The 6,101-nt window shown below is 40.6% G+C and overlaps 1 long non-coding RNA gene across 1 annotated transcript; it reads left to right on the top strand.

Moving 5' to 3' along the window:
- Nucleotides 1-2,762: 2,762 nt before the first annotated feature.
- On the top strand, nt 2,763-5,434 carry LOC118403751. The gene is made up of 2 exons (XR_004829687.1): nt 2,763-2,858; nt 4,987-5,434. It is a non-coding gene; the product is annotated as an uncharacterized LOC118403751 (long non-coding RNA).
- The last annotated feature ends 667 nt before the right edge of the window (nt 5,435-6,101 follow it).

Below are 6,101 nucleotides of genomic sequence, written 5' to 3'. Positions count from 1 at the left end.
CTTATGTTATAGTCGGACCTGAGTCAGGACGCTGTTGGGGGTGAAGCGGAACAGCCGTTTGTCATTGGGTCACGCAATTTATTCAAATAAATCTACGTTATAGCACCCTGACGCGAACGCACGTTGCAACCGCGCACCTAGCGGTTTCTTTTATTGTGCTACATTGATTGATTTTCAGTTGCAGTTGGGCGGTAGACGGGACGTTGGTTTCTCGGAGGTCAAAGCAGTTTGTTTGAATCCATGTACTTTATCCGATACATGCTGACACGAACACACGTAGCATCAGCGCGCCGGTTTCTTATTGAACTGCATTGGTGAGGTTAATTAATGTTACAGTCAGACTCGAGTCGGACGTTGTTTGGGGTGAAAGGGAAGATACAATTGTGAAACGACGTTAGCTACGGCCGCGTGGCGCGTTGGTACACCCGATCCCTCGATCTCGGAAGTTAAGCAACGCGTGGTCCGGACAGTTCTTGGATGGTGGACCAACCAAGGATCTAGGACTGACCGGATTGCTGTAGCCTCATACACGAAGCTTTCCACGAAATCGTCTTCCGGGAGGGACGTAAAAGGGGGTCCCGTGCTCGAGGAGGTGCCTCGACCACGTTAATCAGCCTCATTACTCATAATTTGGGTACCTACTGGCTGGCAAAATACACCTGGTGATTATAATACACCTGGTGATTAGCCGATGCCCCTTGACACAAGCACACGATGCATCAGTGCACCTTGCGGTTTCGCATTGTGCTGCATTGACTCATTGATCCTATGTTACAGTCGGACCTGAGTCGGGACGCTGTTGCCGGAATGAAACGAAAGATCAACTTGTCATAGGTTCACGCAGCTTGTTTATGAATCTACCAGTTGACACTCATGACTCTTTATTACAGTTTGATTTACCCTTACTTAACTTACTGCAATATTATATGGGCTAGCACGTACACTACATCTATCAAACCTCTGTACCTCCTTCAAAAGCGCTTTGTACGAATTGCGGGCAATACCACCTTCACAGCACACACAACATCTCTCTTTAATGACTTAAATGTTATGACGGTATTTGATATCAACAAATTTCAAGTTGCCATATTTGTACATAAAATTGTTCACAATAGTTCTTTCCTACCACAGCAATTTAGATGTCTTTTTAATTTCAATTCAAATTCAGATTTTCACCACCACTACACAAGACAGCAGAATCTTTTAAGACCAGTTAAAGCAAAATCTTGTCTAAAACAACACACAATAAAATTTAGAGGCCCCACCATCTGGAATAATTTAAGTCAAGTCCAACAATGCTGCTTATCATTATCCAGGTTCAAAAAGCTTGTTAAAATTGATTGCATCACACACCCAAGCATAACTTTTACCTGATTTGTTTGATTTCCTTGTTTCCTTGTTTTTCATATCAGTTTTTGGTTGATTTTGGTAGTTGATAGCTAATGATTCTTAACACTTAGAGATCCTACCTTTTTTCTCAAATCCCAAGTTACTTGTATATGTTTTGTCTATTTTGTTTTGTATTTATTATTTCATTTGATCATTTGTAATACAACTTCTAGTCCATTAGTGTATTTCACATGATGATTTCAACTTATATTATGTGCATTTTTCGTTCACTTTAATTATGTATAATTATTATTTCTGCAACTTATTTCTGGGGGAGGCCAAAGAAAAGCCACATAGGCTTCTGCTAACCCCCCGCATGTTCTTCATCTTTGTATACACATTTGTTTTTAAGCCATGCTATTATGTGCGAATAAAGAAAGAAAGAAAGAAAAGAAAGAAAGACACGAACGCACAATACATTAGCGCACCTAGCGGTTTCGTATTGTGTTACACTGGCTGATTACGTTGTTGGGGGTGAAACGGAAGATCCACTTGTCAGAGGTTTACGCAGCTTGTTTATAAATCTACATTATCCGAGGCTCCTTGACATGGACGCACAGTGCATTAGCGCACCTAGCGGTTTTGTATGGTGCTTCATTGACTGATTAATATTGTGTTACAGTCGGACTGTTGGGAGTGAAACGGAAGATCCACTTGTCAGAGCGTGATTATGAATGTACATTATCCGAGGCTTTCTGGCCAGAACGCACAGTGCATTAGCGCACCTATCGGTTTTGTATTGCGTTGCATTGACTGATTAATCTTTTGTTACAGTCGGACCTGAGTCGGGACGCGGTTGGGGGCGAGACGGAAGATCCACTTGTTAGAGGTTCACGCAGCTATGACATCCGGGCGCCCAATCCATTCGCGTCCACGCTTGAGAGGAAAGCGCTCTTTGAATATGACCCGGTAAAACTTTTTCAATTCAATTTCAAAACTCGATGTTTCATCACTTAGAATACTTAAAATACTAGTAGTATGACTCCTACTCCTACTGTGGTGAATGCTATAACTATTATCATATTTGTTCTTTATTTTGTTTGTGCTAACATGCTGTCCAACCAGGCTAGGACATGCTCATTTTCTGGTGTGTTTTGCATGATAAGAATATCATAGGTACAGCAATCTGCAGTTCTTTCGCATTACGCCAGAGGCGCACATGATACGAGTCCACTGTAGCTTAAGCATGCGTGTTGAGATGACTTTGATATAGTTTAAGTTGTTGACCACTTAATTGCTTCTGGAGACAAAAGAAATGACCCAAAACTTCGAGTCCGTGTTGACTCTTTTTGAAGTCACATTCTGAAAGTATCGTGTGGAAGGATTATAATTAAGCTTTGTATTAAACTCACCAACTATAACATATTTCATTTACAGACAGAATAGCTCTTCTTGCTGATCTTTGCCGAGCCGCTGGAAAAATCTAACTTCTCGGAGCCCTGGGGCATAATGGTGAAGGGAGTATCCAAGTAAGTACACGACTTAAACTGAGCAAAACCATTGTAGATTCGACTATACGATGACATTCGTCTGTGCATCAATTTTCGTCCGTTTGCAACAAAACGTTTTTGATAATACTGTAAATTACTTTAGACTTAGGGGCTCCCGTGTCGTCCGACACATGAGGCAGTCAGGTTGGCCCAGCAAGCTCTGTCGGCAGCTATCTTCCTTGCATCCCTCTAGTTGATGTTAGCTGCTTGGAGGTCTCTCTCGATGGTCTGCCTGTAGACCTCTACGTCTCTTACCCCGTGGAGACCAGTGCATAATTTGGTATGCCAGTCTGTCTGGTGGAAGTCTCATGACATGGCCCAACCAGCTCAAACGCCGCTTTCGAATTGTCACAGACACTGGTTTTTGGCTGGTCCTAGCTCTAACTTCAGTTTGGGTATGAATTCATCCCATCTGATGCCTAGTATCTTCCTAGTATATACTGTAAATCGTGTAAAGAAAATGCAACATGATGAAATGCCGTTAAGTGTTAAATACCGGAACACCGGAAATCTGTATACTAGTACCATACTCTGCCATTTGTCCAACCTCATTGACCACTTAGATTTCATCAGGAAGTCAACTGCTTTTTCTTCGCACGATCAGTTTCGAGGTTTCCATGATATGTTATCCATACAGTCGAACAAACACTAAGCTTGAGTAATATAGGTATAAGTCACAGTGCGAAATACTGTGCGTAAATTGGGACCAACGTTAACGCTAGTTCACCATTATCCGCGGGGTAACCTATATCCGTTTTACTTACAAACAACGGACTTAGGGGTATCAAGTAGATGGACAGTGGTTTCAAATTGTATTTCTGTTTGGTATTGCAGTTTGAAATCACAGTCCGTCGACTTGATATCCCAAAATACCCCAGTCTTGAATACAACGGATAAAGGTTACCACGCAAATAAAGGTGAGCTAGCGTTACATACATGCAACATACCTCCGAAAGTGTACTAAATAAAACGCAACACTGTAAATATCATGGAAGCTCATATGTGTTGGTAGTAATCACAGTGCAGTGCTTGACTTTCTTTCAACACAAAAGTATACACAGATCAACTTTTCTGGAGTTTACGTTTTGAGGTGCTTGGTCATCAGTAGGGCTGGGTACCAGTACATTGTACCGGTACAAAACCGTTTTTTCTTATTAGACCGGTCCGGAAAAACCGGACCTGAAAAAAATTGGTAGACCGGATGTTGGACCTTTTGGAAAATGAATAGATAATATGATCGGGGCATTCACACGTTTTGGGGCTTAGTGGTCGAAGAAAATAACAAGAGCGAAGTCGCGTTTAGTCTATAGTCGTTTCTACCAAGGTTTATAGCTAATCGTACAGACGCAGTCAGCCTTGTAGGGTTTAAAACGTCAGTTGGAGTCGAACACTCCACAAACAGATTTCTTCATAGTGAAATGGACCATTATTTTGAATTATGTCCATGCACAAGTTTTCACATACGGAATCGAGGATCAGGTCCAGGTCCGGACCTGAACCTGATTCATTATGTGAAAACATATGAATGGACGATACTAAAAACAATGGTCCATTTTGCTGCAAAGATCTGTTTTGTGTAGTATTCGACTCCACTGGCGTTTTAGAAATCCTACACTCAGGATAACTGCCTCTGTGTGAATGAATGTAAAAGTTGGTAAAATGACTATAGTACTCTGCTTCGCTCTTGCTATTTGCCTAGACCGGTAACCCCGAAAACGTGTGAATGTCTGATCATATAATCAGTTCCTTTTCCAATCGGTCCAACATCCGGTCCACTGAATTTTTTCAGGTCCGGTTTTTCTGGACCGGTCCAATGACAAAAACCGGTTTTGTACCGACACACCGCACCGATACCCAGCCCTAGTTGGAAGAGAGTTTAGCACTGTATTACAACACTGTAAAGATACGGTAAAAATTTTACACCAAAAAATGATGTGCAATTGCATGACAAATAGAATTCTCAAACTCGACACTAACTCGACACTAACTCGACACTAAAATATGAAAACATAATTTGAAATTAAAATGGATTCCTCGGCATATCCTGTCATATCAAACATATTTTTAAATATTTGTTGTAATTATAACTATTATCTTTTTCTTACAGCTGTCTCTTATAGATTGCAGAGGACAAATGGATGATACAGAAGTGCTTCCCAACCGAAGGCAGAAGAAGAGAGACCAACAAATTTCGTTGTCTATTTTCGTAGGCAGTGGCGAAACACTATGTTAAAACACTATTATGAACACCGCCAACACAACATCGTTGCTTTGGCTGTATAGCAAGACCGCGAACGTATGCCTGAGTTGTACTATTTCAAGCAGAAAATATGATACGACATACTAACAATATACAACAGTTATATAAACAGAACAGTGATAGCCCTATGTGGAAATTTGATGTTACGCTTGAGTGAGTCGCATTGTTGCTATTTTATAATAAGAAAGACAATACGTACTTCACTGTTATTACATATCACATTATTTCTGTTTAATACCTCAACAATATAGAGATATACGTACAAAGGAAGAATATCATTAAAAGTAGTCTGCTATGTTGTGTACAATGCCTTTTTCTTGACATTATGTAGGCTAGAAATTAAATCAACGTGATACAGTCGGTCTTCTTGAACACTGTATAGCTATTAGATTATTGTGAAACAAATATAGTTCTGTTTTGAACTATAAACAAAACGTCAGAGCACATTGTATGCAGAACAAAATGATTGATGGACCTTTCCATCAAAACTACATGTAGGTCGGTCGATCGGAAACCGAAAACGTAGTGAAAGAACAGCCATCATACATATTACGTAGATATTGTACCTCGTTACCATCAAATACTGTTGGAACATCCTCATTAGATAGTTTTGAGCAACGCTTACAGCTAAATGTGCGAATGCTACGAGAGGTATTCAATAAGTCCTCGGCCTCACCCAGAAATAATAAGCACAACTCAGGTTTCAAAGCATAGATGTAAAGTATAAATTCTTATATGAATGTGTACCGAAATTCAAATTAGTGTGATCATTACTTTATTTGCAGACGACACCCAGTAACGTTAGGTAAGGGAGAAGGACAAAAAACGTGGACAGTTGAGCTGCGACCTGAGGTGTGCGGGTCAACTTGCGCTGCTGGAAGTCAGACACCCATTTCTTTCTGCTTGAAACAGCAAGAGAATCATTATCAAACATTTTGGCACGGCATTTACGGCATGGGGAA

This window comes from Branchiostoma floridae, chromosome 16 (assembly GCF_000003815.2).
Source record: "Branchiostoma floridae strain S238N-H82 chromosome 16, Bfl_VNyyK, whole genome shotgun sequence".
Taxonomy (NCBI): Eukaryota; Metazoa; Chordata; class Leptocardii; order Amphioxiformes; family Branchiostomatidae; genus Branchiostoma; species Branchiostoma floridae.
The sequence above is the reverse complement of the archived record's forward strand: the minus strand, read 5'-3'. Positions and strand labels throughout refer to the sequence as shown.